The sequence below is a fragment of the Bombina bombina genome, chromosome 3 (genome assembly GCF_027579735.1).
Source record: "Bombina bombina isolate aBomBom1 chromosome 3, aBomBom1.pri, whole genome shotgun sequence".
Classification (NCBI taxonomy): domain Eukaryota; kingdom Metazoa; phylum Chordata; class Amphibia; order Anura; family Bombinatoridae; genus Bombina; species Bombina bombina.
The window spans coordinates 728,537,033-728,555,849 of NC_069501.1; the positions used below are offsets into that span (position 1 = coordinate 728,537,033).

Here is an 18,817-nt window from a genome sequence, read left to right on the forward strand (position 1 = left end):
ACCCCCTCCCAGATCCCTTACATTGTTTTTTTAATTAAATTTGACCCCACTCTATCCCACTTTTATCCGTGCGCGCCCCCGGGTATCCCGCCCATGATCCCACCCCCCTCAACGTAACAGGGCCTATCGATGGCCGCCCACCTGCCTCCCACGTCAGCTCCCACCAAAGATACCGGCCATCGATGTCCGGTGCAGAGAGGGCCACAGCGGAATAGGGGTTAATAACTTTTATTACTGTTGGCAATGTTGGGGGCTGCAGATTAGGGGTGTTTAGACTTGGGCTTTAGACATCAATGGGGTTGCTTGAGAAGGAAAGAGAGAAACAATGGCACTACATATGTTGTTGCCTAAATAGATAAAATCAAAGTCAAATATTACTATATATAGTAACTATACTATATCAGAGTAATATGTAAGGCGGGTGCTGTACACCAAAAGAAACTGTTTACACAAAAGACCAGTGGGCTACTAAGTGTGTACATATATAGCACTCAACACTCTCTCCCAATTGATGTCTATGGGGGAAAGCATGCACGAGCACGTCAAAGCATCCCTTGGCTTTTGTGCGGTATGAATCTTAACACCACCATATTGCATGCACAAGGAGGCTTTTCAGTAACTCATAATGGCAGCTCTATGGAGAATGAAATAACACTTTTTGGCCTTCGTTTTGCACCCTGTTTAGCACAAACCTCTTAATCTAGGTGTTTGTGAGGAACATTGGAATGTGGGATATTCATTTTTTCATGTTGGGTTTTCGCACTTGGCAGAAGACTTTTTAGAGCAAGAAAATTACAAGTTACAAGAGAACACCTTAAAGGCCCATGATACCCAAATGTTGAAACACTTGAAAGTGATGCAGCATAGCTGTAAAAAGCTGACTAGAAAATATCACCTGAACATCTCTATGTAAAGTTATTTTACCTCAAAATTTCCTCAGTAGCCACATCCCATTGTAAAGGACTAAGCAGCAAATCAGTATGTCTGTCCCAGGACAGCGAAAGGAGTGAGCATTCGTGCACACTTATATTATTTCACTATTCAGTTTAAGGAAGTTTACTATGAAACCTCATGAGAGCTAAGTCAAATCTCATGAGATCACAGTACAAGAGTTTATAACCTCAGCACTGCTGATGCTGATTGACTGCAGTTCATTTCTTCATTTTTTATTATTTTTTTTACCTGCAGCTGGGATCAGCTGAAGTATAACTTTTTACACTGAACTTACTCTGCTAAGCTGAGGAGATTGTGAAGTAAAATATTTTCCTTTTTTACATAGAGATGCTCAGGTGATATTTTCCTGTCAGCTTTTTACAGTTATACTGCATCAGTTTCAAGTGATTTAGCATATGAGCATTATGTCCCTTTTATGGAAAAGTTTAGAAAAGATTACACTCCCAGTTTTTTCTCACAGTTTGGGCCATCAAGTTGGAAATCACTGTCTGTAACTTTAAATGAAGTATGTATATGATGTTATGGAGGTTAATTTATGGCAAAAAAAAAATCTCTGTATTTATGCTTATCCTGGTATAAAAAAAAAAACAAACAAAAAAACTGTGATTTAAACAGCAATTAGTAATTTTGCAGGTATTTATTTTTGTAGGATGGAAATAAATGTATTATTTTCCAATACAAACAAATGCTTAAATATAACTCTATTGATTACAGGAAATGTAGTAAAGGATGAACTTAGCATGCTTATGTCTCAGAAAGAAAGAGTTTACTAAGAAGGTGTGTTAGGCGCATATATATTTTTTTAAAGTTCAGGTGAGAGGAAATGGAAATAGCCAATAGGAATGTTGTTTATGTCTTAAATAGGTGCTAATAGCACAGCACTAACAGGCTATGATTACGGCTTGTTAGCTGAAACGCGTAAGCCGCCAGTGCTGCGCCTAACACCTCAGTTTGTACTGCAAGCTTTGTTGTATTTGTTTTTAAAATTGTACTATAAACGGATGTTTTAACCTTGGAGGAGCGAATTGTTCTTTTCTTATTACCTGAAGTGATCCAGTCAAGATTTGCACCAAATTGCGGAGAACCGCTGTACAGCCCGGACTCAGAGCCTCACTCCTCCTCCCCCAACAGAGAAGCCACCGGAAGTGTGCTGAGGACGGTACCGGACACACGAGCTGTATGTGGTAGGACAGAGCAGACAGCCAGCTGCATCCCCTGAAGGATCACACGGAAACAGGGGTATAGGGCCTCATTCGGGCTGTGATAAATCAGCCCCTATATCTGGAGCTTAACTGGAGATTGAGTGCACCACGGTGCTGGTGGAAGTTAAAAGCCCGTTCCACTTAATTCCCGGGAGTAAATAATGTATTGCAGCGCTTAGGCTTGAGCCGTTTTTGTCAGGAATATATCGCTGTTTTTTTTGCAGACATGATTCTGAATACAGGTCATGCCTGAGAATGGTGATTATATGCTGTTTGTAGTGGCAAACTAGTGTTGAATGAGATTTGAACTTTAGTATATCACAATATCGGTCACTGAGCCTACTCACTGTCTTAGACTTTAGCTTTAATTACCATCATTTTTATAAGCTTTCATTTTTAATCTCACAGTGACTTTATATATGACCATTTGTTCTCAAATTGTAAAGTCACATCTCATTGAGTTGATTGCCATGCAGGGGAACCATCACAGTTTCATGATGTAATTAAAGCTGGTGTGGAGTGTAATTAGCTATATTTAGAGACAGGTTAAATGGGCATTCGTTTTACGCTGTTTACTTATCTTCATATCAGACATTTGGTTATATTTATATACCCTTGATCTGGACATACAGGCTCCAATGAATCTCTACTAAAATAAATTCCCATTTATTTATGCCAGGGGATCACTACTACCACCTATATATATAAAGTCTTCATTTTAAAGAGGGGCATCTTGAATTTAAAATAATGGTCCTAAAGGGTCTCTAGGCTTTTTGATTGCCTATTCTAATAGCTTAGAGACAACCTTATTAAAAAAGTATGTTATATATATATATATATATATATATATATATACACATACAAAACACGGGTGGGGTCAGCACTCTCAGGCCGGACCGGGTACACATCCTATGACCCTGTAACATGCACAGCCCTGGATGCAAAACAGCACTCTCAGGAAGCTGCACTGTCACCAGAGTTACAGGCAGTTGACCCCAGACAGGCCTGGGTGCAAGGCCCAAACAGGGAAAATTACAAACATTTAATACATTAATATAGCACATAGAGAAAGTCCAGCACTCACTCACAAGCTCTCAACTAAGATAAAAAGCAGCAATGGAAGAGTTAGTTACCGCATCTGGACAAATGAGAAAAGCCCAGGTACGTCATCAAGGTCTCTTCCAAAAACCTGGGTCCCGAAACAGCCACACAATGCAGGCTCACAATCAAACAACTGTGAAAAAATGGAGGCTGCACAGGCCTATGTAATCTCTCCAAACACATACAAAACACGGGTGGGGTCAGCACTCTCAGGCCGGACCGGGTATACATCCTATGACCCTGTAACATGCACAGCCCTGGGTGCAATACAGCAATCTCAGGAAGCTGCACTGTCACCAGAGTCACAGGCAGTTAACCACAGACAGGCCTGGGTGCAAGGCCCAAACGGTGAAAATTACAAAAAATAATTAATATAGCACACAGAGAAAGTCCAGCACTCACTCACAAGCTCTCAACTAAGATAAAATGCAGCAATGGAAGAGTTAGTTACCGCATCTGGCCTAATGGGAAAAGCCCAGGTACCTTGTCAAGGTCTCTTCCAAAAACCTGGGTCCCTAAACAGTCACACAATGCAGGCTCACAATCAAACAGCTGTGAAAAAATGGAGGGATCACAGGCCTATGTAATCTCCCCAAACACATACAAAATACGGGTGGGGTCAGCACTCTCAGGCAGGACCGGGTACACATCCTACGACCCTGTAACATGCACAGCCCTGGATGCAAAACAGTACTCTCAGGAAGCTGCACTGTCACCAGAGTCACAGGCAGTTTACCCCAGACAGGCCTGGGTGCAAGGCCCAAACAGGGAAAATTACAAAAAAATAATACATTAATATAGCACGCAGAGAAAGTCCAGCACTCACAAACAAGCTCTCAACTAAGATAAAAAGCAGCAATGGAAGAGTTAATTACTGCATCTGTCCAAATGGGAAAAGCCCAGGTACCTCTTCAAGGTCTGTTCCAAAAACCTGGGTCCCTAAACAGCCACACAATGCAGGCTCACAATCAAACAACTGTGAAAAAATGGAGGTAGCACAGGCCTTTGTAATCTCTCCAAACGCATACAAAACACGGGTGGGGTCAGCACTCTCAGGCCGGACCGGGTACACATCCTATGACCCTGTAACATGCACAGCCATGGGTGCAAAACAGCACTCTCAGGAAGCTGCACTGTCACCAGAATCACAGGCAGTTAACCCCAGACAGGCCTGGGTGCAAGGCCCAAACAGGGAAAATTACAAAAAAATAATACATTAATATAGCACACAGAGAAAGTCCAGCACTCACTCACAAGCTCTCAACTAAGATAAAAAGCAGCAGCAATGGAAGAGTTAGTTACTGCATCTGGCCAAATGGGAAAAGCCCAGGTACCTCGTCAAGGTCTCTTCCAAAAACCTAGGTCAGTAAACAGCCACACAATGCAGGCTCACAATCAAACAACTGTAAAAAAAATGGAGGGTGCACAGGCCTATGTAATCTCTCCAAACACATACAAAACACGGGTGGGGTCAGCACTCTCAGGCCGGACCGGGTACACATCCTATGACCCTGTATACCCAGTCCGGCCTGAGAGTACTGACCCCACCCGTGTTTTATATATATATATATATATATATATATATATATATACAGTGTATATATATATATATATAAAATATTTATTAACTAAAACACACACCATTTGAAAAAGCAGGCAATTGTCTTGGGGATTTCTGGGACTTATGGAAGTTGAGATCAAGGTGTTTTCTACTTAACCCTCCCCCCCCCCCCCTCTATCTAAATCTCTTTTTCTGCCTGCAGCACCCAGGTACTTCCAGATTTCTGAAGCTTTGAAACTTTACTGTCTTTCACAGATAATAGGTTTAATGACAAAAATTGTTTAGTGAAATATGCAGTTCACAAAAATGCCATAAATACTTGTTAGGGAGAAAATGTCTATATTTTGACACTTTTGGCTAGATTATGGATTGAGCGCAAATTTGCACTCCCGCTAGCGTGCTAAACATGCTAGAAGTATATTCATTTGTGCAGGTTGAAAGTGAAGATTTTGTGTATGTGCTACCTTACAATTATTAAGCCTAGAACTTGAAAAGTTGGGATCACAAGTTCACACTCTACCCATCGAATTCAATGGGCAGGATTTCTAAAGTAAAGAAAACAAACAAACACAGACAGTCATGCACTAACACAACCCGGCACTTTAGACAAGATTATTTCAATATATTTATATACATATATATATTTATATACATATATATATATATATATATATATATATATATATATATATATATGTATTTATATGTGTGTATATCTATATATATATGTATTATATGTGTGTATATCTATATATATATGTATTTATATGTGTGTATATCTATAGATATATGTATTTATATGTGTGTATATCTATATATATATGTATTTATATGTGTGTATATCTATATATATATGTATTTATATGTGTGTATATCTATATATATATGTATTTATATGTGTGTATATCTATATATATATGTGTGTATTTATATGTGTGTATATCTATATATATATATGTATTTATATGTGTGTATATCTATATATATATGTGTGTATTTATATGTGTGTATATCTATATATATATGTGTGTATTTATATGTGTGTATATCTATATATATATATGTATTTATATGTGTGTATATCTATATATATACACATATGTACACATAATATAAATATATAATATTATTTCTGCAATCTTCTGCCACCACCAAAAAAAAATATTTTAAGACACTTTATGGATTTTACATTGCAATAGTGAATTCTCATATTAATGTTTTTTACTGTGAAAGGGATGATATATCCACTATTATAGATAAATTGTTAATACCATTCTTTACTATACACTGCAGTTAACAAAATTAAAAATATTAAATTGAGTAAGTTACTGAAGTAAAGAGCTACTGGATAATCATTTATAAGTTAAATCCCTCTAATGTTTTGATTTAGAGAATATTTTACTATGTTGTAGTAGTTTGGCTGAGGACTTAAGCTATAATATTTAATTAGGTCTGAATAATTATACCTACGCTAATTGTCAGTATGCTAAGCATTCTAGTAATACTGTACTGTAGATACCATAAAATCTAACGGCCTATGATAATGGGTAAATTACTTTATTACTCCCCTTATGTATTTGGGGGTGGGATTTACTAACGTTTAACCATATACTGTATAACGCAAAAGCTATGAATTTTACTACATTTTGTGGATATGAAAATATCATTATCTTTAGTGACAGTGCAATTAACCCACAATTTCATATTAATTATATATTCATAATTGGTAGCTTTTCTTTTTATTGGTTAATTAGTTAATACAAATTGAGTAGCAGCAATTTTAAAAGGTATAATTTAAATTAGATGTAATTTCTTGATAAATCTAAATATAATTTGATACCAATATTAGATAACTGAAATGCTTATCAAACATTATTACTGCATGTATCATAATTGTCCATCTAACTGCTTTGTATAATAGCTTTCATCCATCTTAATATTATCTCTTCCTCTATCCAAAGTAAATTACTAGTAAAGGAATAAATATGTACAGGATAATTTATTTTTTTTATTGAAACTTCATTTATAATAGTAGTAGCATGTCCTAAATGTATCATATCAGAGTCATTTTAGTCCTCTTTCTAAGGAAATTTAGCCCCAGCGTAATTACAATAAAATCTGAATATAAAATACTTTTTAGTCAAAAATCTTGTTTCAAATATGACATATTTTGATATACCTGTTGATTGTCAAAGCTGATTATCCATGTTATAGAAGGGCACATAATGTACGGCACAAGGGGTGTTCAAAAAGGTGCCATGTTCAATGCAAAGATTCTTACAAAAGCAGTATTTTTAATACATTTGAACTGCCTTTTTGTTATTGTAGTAAGTAGTGGGCCAGTACCCCTAGATAAAAAGGGGACTAGAATGTTGTGGTTTTATTCTGAAGATCACTTTCCAAAATGTATTACAGTTTTGTTTTAGTTTTTATTGTATATCCCTCTCCTATGTTTTCTGCTAGGCTTGTATATATGTGTACTGCTCCAGCAATAGAGCTGTGGGACTTGTCTTTATTATCCAGTGAGCATTTTCAGAAAGTAAACAGGTAATAGTAGTGTATTTTACGTGCCGGACATTTCAGGATCAGTGTTCACGGTTCAGGCTTCTGACACTCCGTAGTGGATTGTTGCCCGCTAAAGCCTTCATATCGCTTGTTGTTTGCCGCCCCGCCATCGGACACCAGACTCCTGACTGCCGCATGATCTTTTATCAAGGCACACATTTTATTTGTTTCTAGTAAGTGCAATCATTTGTTTGGTTCACTATTTTATGTATGTAATAAATTACCTTGAGTCAGAGTTGTGCACTGTTTTTTGTCTCCTATATTCAGAATCTCGCTACTACCAAAAGAAAAAAAGTTTAGTTAACTACAGCAGCACTCAGGACTCTAACAGACTTTTATGAAAGTCTCTTTTATCTACCATGGTGGTATTTTCGGAATTATTATTCTCATAAAGGACTCACCATTTGGTAACTATCCTATTTGTTATTTTTTTCAACACAGTTTTATTATATTTTGTACATGCTGTTCTGACATATAGTATCAGTGTTTTTTTTCACCTCTCCACACAGGTTGAGTAGGTTATATGATCAGCACCAGCGCTTTTATCTATTTGTTTCTTATAAAACCACCTATGCTTTATCTTTTAATACATATATAATCAATGCAAGGCTCCTATTTAATACTATTAAATAGTCCCCACACTTCCCTTATAAGACTTGATTTTACTACTTTACATATCACATAGTTAAAGGAACGGGAAACACAATGCAATCACAAGACATTTCTGTTGTGTTGATATAGAATTACTTACTAGCGAAGTCTTAACATCTTTAAAATAAATTGACATCCTTATTACTGAAATAAATTTTCAATGGTCAAACTCCACCCACCAATCGGATAAAGCCAAATAGGGAAATATTTGTAGAAGAGTTAGCCTTGAGGAGTCAGCAGGGTGCATGCCAAGTTCTGAGAAGTAGATTGTATAAAAAGTTGGACAAGATAAATAATGAAATATATTGCACAGCTGTTTCATTATGCATAAGTAAACATTTTATAGAAACAATCTAAAGGGGGTTTACTGTCTGTTTAAAGGGCCATAAAACCCACATATTTTCTTTCATGATTTAGATAGAACATACAATTTTAAAAATCTTTCCAATTTACTGCTATGATCACATTTTCTTTCTTTTCTTTTTATCCTTTGTTGAAAAGAAGGAAGGTGAGATCAGGAGCATGCACATGTCTGAAGCACTATATGACAGCAGTTTTACAACAATGCAATACATTAGCAAGAGCACTAGATGGCAACACTATTTCCTGTCATGTAGTGCTCTAGACGTGTGCACCCTACATATTTAGATATCTCTTCAACAAAAAATAACATGAGTTTTGATAATAGAACTAATTGGAAACTTTTTTTTTAAATTGTATTCTCTATCTGAATCATGAAAGAAAAATTGTGTACAGTTTTTCACAGCTAGACAGCACTAGTTCATGTGTGCCATATAGATAACATTGTGCTCACTCCCAAGGAGTTATTTATGAGTCAACACTGATTGGCTAAAATGCAAGTTTGTCAAAAGAACTGAAATAAGGGGCAGTCTGCAGAGGCTAAGATACAAGGCAATCACAGGGGTAAAAAGTATATTCATATAACTGTTGGTTATTCAAAACAAGGAATGGGTTATAAAAGTATAATTTATCATTTTAAACAATAATAATTCTGGAGTAGAATTTATTTTTAACAATAGCTCATTTTTTATATTTTTATAAAACTGACAATATTCCTGGGGGACAACTAGATTCTTTTGTCAGCTACTACATAAAAAAAACTTCTGCCAGTCTGAATACTGAAGTATTTCCTTTTCAAGAACAACCATAGTCCTTTCTTATAGTAGCGTAAATACAATTGTAAGTTTCCATGCAAAATAATGCAAGCCAATTATTTAGTAAAAACAACAAATAAAATCCATTACAAATGTCCTCACAAACATCATAAAAATCTTATAATAGTGGTGATATTGTGTTATAGAGGTCTATTTATCAAATGTCTGTCGGACCTGATCAGGTCTGACAGACATCGCTGAATGCGGAAAGCAATACGCTCTCCGTATTAAGCATTGCACCAGCAGCTGACTCGGGGGGGTGTCAATCAACCCGATCGTACTCAATCAGGTTGAATTGTGGCAATCTCTGTCTGCCACATCAGTGCAGGCGGACAGGGTTATGGAGCAGCAGTCTTTAGAAACACAGGCACTTAAGCTCCATTCGGAGCTTGATAAATGGGCCTCATAGAATCTATGATAAGCCTCTGTTATAAGCCTCTTATATAAATTGTATACACACACACACGCACACACACACACACACACACACGCACACACACACACACACACACACACATATACACACACACACACATATACACACACACATATACACACATATACACACACACACACACACGCACGCACACACGCACGCACACACGCACGCACACACACACGTACACACACACACATATACACACATATACACACACACACACGTACACACACACACGTACACACACACACACACACACATATACACACACACGCACACACACATGCACACACACACGTACACACACATATACACACACACACACGCGTACACACACACACGTACACACACACACACATATACACACACACGCACACACACACGCACACACACACGTACACACACACATATACACACACACACACACACACACACGTACATACTGTATATACAAGGACTGTGTTTACAGCTTCAGGGAGTGAGCCACAGGGAGTAAACATCACTAATCCAGTGCTTACATTTAGAAAGCAACTGTGTCCCAAATTGGCCACTTCCTATAGAACTAGCCAGTGACTCAGCTTGACAGGACATTCTGTTTGCCGTTCTTAACAAATAGTTGATTCTGAAACTTCTTAACTTAGTTTAAAATCATCCATTTGAAACTATTACGGCCCAGATTACCAGTGGTGCCCAAATTAACGCTTCCGCTTGAGCGTTAATTGCAATAGAAGTAAGCTTTTTGCGATTGTCGGGTTGTGCTCATATTACGAGATAAAATTAAACTGTTTTCACTCTCGCAGTAAGACGACTAGCGCAAAAAGCCGAAGTTAGAATATTGCATGCCCGTTTACATATTCCCCAAAGAAGTCAATGGAGAAAAAAAGTTAAAAAATAAAACACTCTACTTCCGCGCAAACCCGATCTCATATTCTCATTTGCATTAACCCGACATTAAAATATAAATATTTCACATTCCAATGTTTTTCACATAGAAGAATATGTTCTATGTATTCAGAATATTATTCATATATAAATATATATATATATATATATGGTGAATGAAGTAGCCGTGTTAGTCTAGTAATTGAGTTTCCAAAAAACAAGAGTAGTACATTGAGCAATGATACTTTTTTTATTGGACTAACTATACATTTATAAGTAGACATTCCATCCTTTCTCAAGTCTGAAGCAATACTGACCAATTCATTGGAATTTACTGATTATATCTTGAAACACATAATGGCTTAAATGACAGAAAGTGTTATAGAGATCTGAGTGCAGGGAGAGGAGGGGTGTCATGAAAATCATGAGGGGGGCTTAGGTGGCACAGGCAGACAGTGTCCAGTGTATATATACTGACATAAAGCTATATATCAACATGGAATCATTGTGTATAAAGATGTGAAATTATGTATACAGGGGCAATATAAAATAGTTAAAAAAGAAGAAAGGAAAGAAGTAGGTAGAGGGGTCTGGTGTTGGAGAAAGCAACTACGTCATACAATGCCAAAGTTGGTACACCCTGTATGCAGGAGCTGTTACCTCTAGCAGTCCCCATGTGTGTAGTCCATAGATACCATAAAAAAGGAAATCTCCTCCAAGGTAGTAACAGTGTCCTGTAGAAACAACTGATCCACTATGCACAAGCCTTATTTAGAGGTAAAAAGGAAAATGTATTTGATATACGTTAAAAGTCAAAGTAGATACAAACTCACATTAAAGGGACACTGAACCCAAATTTTTTCTTTCATGATTCAGATAGAGCATGAAATTTTAAGCAACTTTCTAATTTAGTCCTATTATCAAATGTTCTTTATTCTCTTGGTATTTTTATTTGAAATGCAAGAATGTAAGTTTAGATGCTGGCCCATTTTTGGTGAACAACCTAGGTTGTCCTTGCTGATTGGTGGATAAATTCATCCACCAATCAAAAATTGCTGTCCAGAGTGCTGAAGCAAGAAAAAAGCTTAGATGCCTTCTTTTTCATATAAAGATAGCAAGAGAACGAAGAAAAATTGATAATAGAAGTAAATTAGAAAGTTGCTTAAAATTGCATGCTTGGGGGGCGTGTCTAAGCCGCAGCCATGTCCAGACGTGTTTTTTGATTGCTCTGCTGTTAATCCTAAATATCTGGATAATCTACAACCTGCACCTTGAAATATTATCTTCTTTTCTGCCAAAGAAGGGGCTAATAATGAAGTGATGACTCTTTAATTTGCTTTCCCTCATATGGAGATTCTAGATAACTCAGATGGCAGGCTGCGGCCTATATAACTATTCTACTATCTTCCCCCCACCGGTTCCTTGCTTTACCGGGTAGAGGGCTTACATTTTGAACTCTAATACATTCTTAATTTAGGAGTAACTTTGAGACGCATTAGTAACATTGGCAACTTAGAAACAGACAGTCAGAACGACTGCTCTTCTCAGCTATGGAGGAGGATATTCAAGCATTTCTACACCTACTTGCCCTTAAAATGGACGTCCACTTTGCCTCTCTCAGAATGGAACTGAGATTAGAGACACCTAGCGCTGAGGAAGAACACATGATCCTAAGCTCGGGTAGGGCCCTACCCACTACGATGAAACACCCAGCAGGAGTCGTTTACAGAGACTTCCTTCCCCATTGGGATGGAGCTGATAGTTTGAAAGTGCCTGCTGGGGTACCTCAGAAGATCCCGTCTCAGCCTAAACACGAGGCCGGTACCCGTCCCAACAGAGATGGCTTACCCGATACTGCCGAGCTGGTGCCGGATCCCCTGGAGACATGGCCAATTAGGAGGAAGTCACAGCTAGGCCAGTTTCTGCAGCGATCTGGAGCATGCTGCCTCTTAAAAGTACTGTCAGAGTTTCTGGATGCCTTCTCTTCATACATCTGCTTTCCATATCGGATCTCTGGGCATCTGAAGAGGGAGCCTATTTGGTGTGCACATTCATACACTCACCTCCACACACCGACTGGCATTGGATGAACGGCATTGCCCCATGGTGGGTCCTTGATTTTTTAGTCCGGATACCAGAAGATTGACTTTCACCTATACTCCTCATATAGACTCAATACTGTTCAGCCATTCATGACAACTTCACAGTTTGAAATATGGGACTGGACAGTATGTTACCTATAGCTATATTCTTAGCTTTATTAAATCCCTTTCAACCACAACTCCATGTATAAAAGCTAGGGAGCAATATAGAAGTCATTATCTCTCCTCTCGGTGCCCTTACTTGAGACACTTACGGGGCGTTAGAGCAAGCAACCTTTGTTTTATTCTGTGATATGTTAGATTTCCAGTTTCCTCAGTGCTGTTCATATGGAGGCTTATCCCTGAAACGTTGATTCTCATCCCACACATTTTACTTAACATATATTGTCGATGTTTAGTCCCCAAAAACCCTCACTGGTAGCCCATATCAAATATTTAGTATAGAGTCTCAAGGAGAAGCTTGATACTTAAGAAAAATCTATACTGGAATGTGTTGTATTTATAAACCTTTACATATGCTTATACCAGAATCTTGTTTTGACCTAAAATGTTGCATAACTTTTTACTATACTCAAACCAGCACTCCTTATGTTCCTTTTTCTAGCGGTTTTCTCTCTAACAAGGATCTATGGACACTTTTATAATGTATAATATATATGTATCCTTAACAGGTTGGTTAGTTGACTCATACACTCAGTTTTATATACCTCCTGCATGTATCTGGTAGCGTAACCACTGAATAACACCTTATCCCAAGGTCCTACTGTCAGAACTCATCTCTCCACCTTAACTATCTGACATCTGATATTCTGTAATTCCACCTTAACTATGAAGTCGCACCTTTTTACCTTACTTAAACCTTTTCCTGAGGGCAGACAGGTGCTTAGTTAATGAGTTTAGTAGCTGAGCTAACACTGCATATTGTGCTCTTTGGATTACCCTTTTGTTACAACAGGATTTAATTCTGAATATCGTTTTGAACTTTTATATTGCTTGTGCAAATCTTTCTTCACTCCTGAAACTACCTGCTTCACCGGATCACTAATTACTATCAGCGCAGCTCCTCAGTTCTAACCGTTCACATGCTGCCTGAGGATTTCTCTTCTGTCCTAATCTGACAGATCAGCTGTTACAACGGATAGCTAAAGACCACTCTCCGGTAAGAGTGAAACAGTGACTGAATGGTTCCTTGTTATTTAAACTCCTACCTGAATTAATTAACCCCTTGGGTTCCTGTTTTCTCTAACAGCTGATTTTGTAAGAGACTGCTCCAGGTTTTAACCTGTGTCACTCTGTTCTTTTCAAGATATAATAAATCACTCCAAGCCATACGCTTCTCTTCTACATATGATAAGCAGGTGCTGAGTGAAACATTCCATCTAGATCTGCAGTTGAAGATCCATATACAATTAACTTGCTATACTTCCTGTCAGTTACTAACAGATTAACTAAGCCCAAATAATGGATCCAGTGGATTTACCTCAAGTTGTTTATGGCTTATCTCAGAGGGTAGACCAACTCGGTCAGGCTCTAAGTAATCTTCAAGTTGAAAATGAAACGTTAAGGAAGGTCATCAAGGACTCCCTATCTGCTAAAGTGGTACCACCTGATGCATGCCCAGAACCACAGATAACCCCCCCTGATTTATTTTCAGGGGACAGACGTATGTATAGACAGTTCAGGAATGCCTGTCTACTTATGTTCACTTTAAAGCCAAAGACCTACCAGCAGGATAAAATAAAGGTGCTCACGGTAATATCTTACCTCAGAGGGGAGCCAAAAATTTGGGCAGATTCATTTTATGAAAACAACAACCCTATCATCAACTCCTTAAATGATTTTCTGATTGCCATGGATGAGTTATATTTGGACACCAACTCGCAGTTAACTGCAGAAACAAAGATGAGGGCTTTGAAACAGGGCAACAGATCAGTTGAATTATATATAACTGATTTTAAGCAGTTTGCTACAGATTCCCAATGGAATCACATAGCCCTAAAAAATCAGTTTAGGTTAGGTCTCTCTGATCAAGTAAAAGATGAGTTAGCTCGAGTGGAACTTCCTGACAGCCTGGAAGGGTTGATGAGACTGTCCATTCAAATAGACCGGAGACTACGGGAGAGAAAGAGCGAACGCCACTCCTCAGAACCTACGTATAAAAGAACCTCTGCACCTAACCAATCCCTCAGCAGTGCTGCTGCCCCTCAAGAACCAATGGAGATAGGCATGTTAAGGGGTCCTTTATCTTTGGAGGAAAAGCAAAGAAGGAAGGCCCAGGCACTGTGTCTGTATTGTGCTAATCCAGCACACACTGTTAAAGACTGCCCTGTACTGCAGAGAAATAAAAAGAGTAAGTACATTATGACCAATACTATGCCTCATATTCAATATAACCCAGTTTACTGTACCATCTCTCTCTCTTTGCAGAGGGACCGTAAGCGTTCGACTACAGAGGCTATAATTGACACTGGGGCTTATGGGGCTTATATTGATTTGGAGTATGTGAATGTTAATAAAATCCCACTTGAAAAAAAGTCTGTTCCTGTGTCTATCAGAGTAGTTGATGGGTCTTACATATCAAGCGGTCCTGTCACCCATCACATAATCCGTCTATTAGTCGTTACTTAGGACAATCATCATGAGTATTTACGATTTGATGTACTTCCTTCCCCACTCTTTCCCGTAGTTTTAGGTATGCAGTGGATAAGACTACACGAGCCTAACATAGAGTGGAAAACATTAAAACTCACATTAGATTCCACACATTGCCGTAAGTTGTGTTATAATGACATACATACTCTACATTGTGCAGAAGAAACTACAGTTATCCCTAGGATTTATGCTGAATACGCAGAAGTCTTCAGCAAAAGAGAGGCTGAGAGCTTACCTCCGCATCGGAGTTATGATTGTCCCATTGATTTAATACCGGGATCTAGCGTCCCATATGGACATCTATACCCATTGAGCCAGCCCGAATTAAGTCATTTAAAGTCCTATCTTGATGATAATTTGAAGAAGGGGTTTATCAGACCTTCTGTCTCCCCTGCCGGAGCCGGCATGTTCTTTGTGACGAACAAAGATCAGACTTTAAGGCCAATTATTGACTATAGGGAGCTTAATAAAATTACTGTGAAGAATCGTTACCCTCTCCCCCTAATCCCCGAACTTATAGAGCGTTTACATCAAGCTAAGATCTACACGAAGCTCGATCTCAGGGGGGCTTACAACCTCATACGCATAAGAGAGGGAGATGAGTGGTTGACAGCTTTTAGAACGAGATATGGGTTATATGAGTATTTGGTAATGCCTTTTGGTCTGTGTAACGCTCCGGCAACGTTCCAGCATTTTGTCAATGATGTTTTCAGGGATCTTCTTGACGTATGTGTGATAGTTTATCTCGATGACATTTTAATATACTCCCAAAACTTGGAGGATCACATTAAACACGTCACAAGGGTATTATCAAGATTACAAATACATCGATTATATGCCAAGGCAGAAAAATGACTTTTCCATACAGAAAAGATCTCCTTTTTGGGATATGATATATCCCCAGAGGGAATACAGATGCAGGATAACAAGGTGGAAGTGGTAAAAGATTGGCCAACACCTTCTAACCGTAAGGAGCTTCAACGCTTCCTCGGGTTTAGTAACTATTATAGGAAATTTTTCAAAGGTTATTCCGCTATCGCTAAACCCCTAACTGCCCTCACGGGCTGCACAACACCCTTTTTGTGGAATCCATCAGCGGCTCAAGCCTTTCTCACATTGAAAACTGCGTTCACCTCTGCTCCGATACTCCGACATCCAAATCCGGAGTTGCAATACTTTTTAGAAGTGGATTCTTCAGATTACGCTTTAGGTTCAGTTTTATCCCAGAGAGAAGACTTGAATCATCCTCTTCATCCAGTAGCATTTTATTCTAAAGTTATGTCTCCTCCGGAGATCAACTACCCAATAGGAGAGAAAGAGTTATCCATTAAAAGATCATTTGAGCATTGGAGACATCTTTTAGAAGGAACACAATTACCCATCATAGTATATACAGATCATAAAAATCTGGAATTTCTCCAAAGGAAGAAGACACTCTCTGCCAGACAGGTTCGCTGGAGTCTATATTGCAGCAGATTCCATTTTCAGATCATATACAGACCCGCTTCAAGGAATGGTAAGGCTGACGCCTTATCCCGGAAGGACCCAAAGACAGTAAATGACCACAATCCAAAGGAAATCCTACCACATGATAGATACATTGGTATCACCTCAACTTTCGCCTCTAAACTCAAAGAGGCTTTGGTCCAAGACTTGGATACTCCATCACAACTCCATACCGCTTCAGATGGTATAGGATACATCAAAGACAAGATTTATGTACCCCAGACTCTAAGACAGGAGTTAATCAAGGAACACCACGACTCTCCTCTTTCTGGCCATCCAGGAATTTCCAGGACAAAGGATTTGATAGCAAGGAACTATTGGTGGCCTAAGATGAACATGAGTATCAAGGAATACATACAAGATTGTACAATTTGTACCACATCGAAATCAGAAAGAAGACCCCCATATGGGTTATTGATGCCTATACAAGTTCCTGATAAACCATGGACCTACCTGGGCATGGATTTTATAGTCGAATTGCCTCTCTCACTTGGAATGAACACGATATTGGTAGTTGTTGATTTGATGACAAAAATGGCCCATTTCATCCCATATCGGAAACTTCCAACCTCCGCAGAAACAGCCCAGTTATTTATAGATAATGTTCTGAAACTTCATGGCATACCAACCATTCTGACCACCGACAGGGGGACTCAGTTTACCTCCAGGTTTTGGAGGAATCTATGTCAGAAACTACAAATAAACCATAGGTACACCACAGCTTATCACCCACAGACGAACGGCCAAACAGAGCGTCTGAATCAATGGCTAGAACAGTACATTAGATCCTATTGTGCATTCCATCAAGAAGACTGGATGAATTATTTATCAACCGCTGAGTTCGCATACAACAACACACTCAACTCTTCATCTCGAATGACTCCCTTCTATGCCAACTATGGGTTCCATCCAAAAATGTCCTTTCTCACAACCACCAGTTCTCCAAGTCCCAAAATTGATGATATAGCTGATAGGATGACACAAAATTTGCAATTACTCCAAAAACATTTGCAATATGCTCAAAACGCCCAGAAAAAATATTATGATCTGAGAAGAAGACCACCACCTCAATACATAGTCGGTGACTGGGTATGGCTTTCGACCAAAAATTTGAGATTGCAAATCCCAAGCAAAAAATTAGCCAGTCTGTTCATAGGCCCATTTCAGATTATACGGATCATCAATCAAAATGCAGTAGCACTTCAATTACCTCCCTCTCTGGCCATCCACTCCACTTTCCACGTTTCTCTGATCAAACCAGCTTCCTCCTCCGGCACACAGATTTTACCACCCAAGCCACCGATTCTGGATGCAGAAGAATACGAAGTGAAAGAATTACTTGATTCTCGGATTACTAAAGGTGAACTCCAGTACCTTGTCCGATGGAAGGGTTATCCACCAGATGAGGATACCTGGGAACCATCATCTCACGTGAATGCTCCAAGACTTGTTGCTCAGTTCCACAGGAGGAACCCTGATCGCCCCAGGCTGCAAGCCTTGGCAAGGCTTGCCTGAAGGGGGGGTCATGTCAGAACTCATCTCTCCACCTTAACTGCCTGACATCGGATATTCTGTAATTCCACCTTAACTATGAAGCCGCACCTTTTTACCTTACTTAAACCTTTTCCTGAGGGCAGACAGGTGCTTAGTTAATGAGTTTAGTAGCTGAGCTAACACTGCATATTGTGCTCTTTGGATTACCCTTTTGTTACAACAGGATTTAATTCTGAATATCGTTTTGAACTTTTATATTGCTTGTGCAAATCTTTCTTCACTCCTGAAACTACCTGCTTCACCGGATCACTAATTACTATCAGCGCAGCTCCTCAGTTCTAACCGTTCACATGCTGCCTGAGGATTTCTCTTCTGTCCTAATCTGACAGATCAGCTGTTACAATGGATAGCTAAAGACCACTCTCCGGTAAGAGTGAAACAGTGACTGAATGGTTCCTTGTTATTTAAACTCCAACCTGAATTAATTAACCCCTTGGGTTCCTGTTTTCTCTAACAGCTGATTCTGTAAGAGA

The 18,817-nt window shown here is 38.7% G+C and overlaps 1 long non-coding RNA gene across 2 annotated transcripts in view; it reads right to left on the reverse strand.

Moving 5' to 3' along the window:
- The window catches only part of LOC128653956 (uncharacterized), a 431,620-nt gene that overhangs the window by 151,338 nt on the left and 261,465 nt on the right, over positions 1-18,817 (reverse strand). The window lies entirely within an intron of this gene.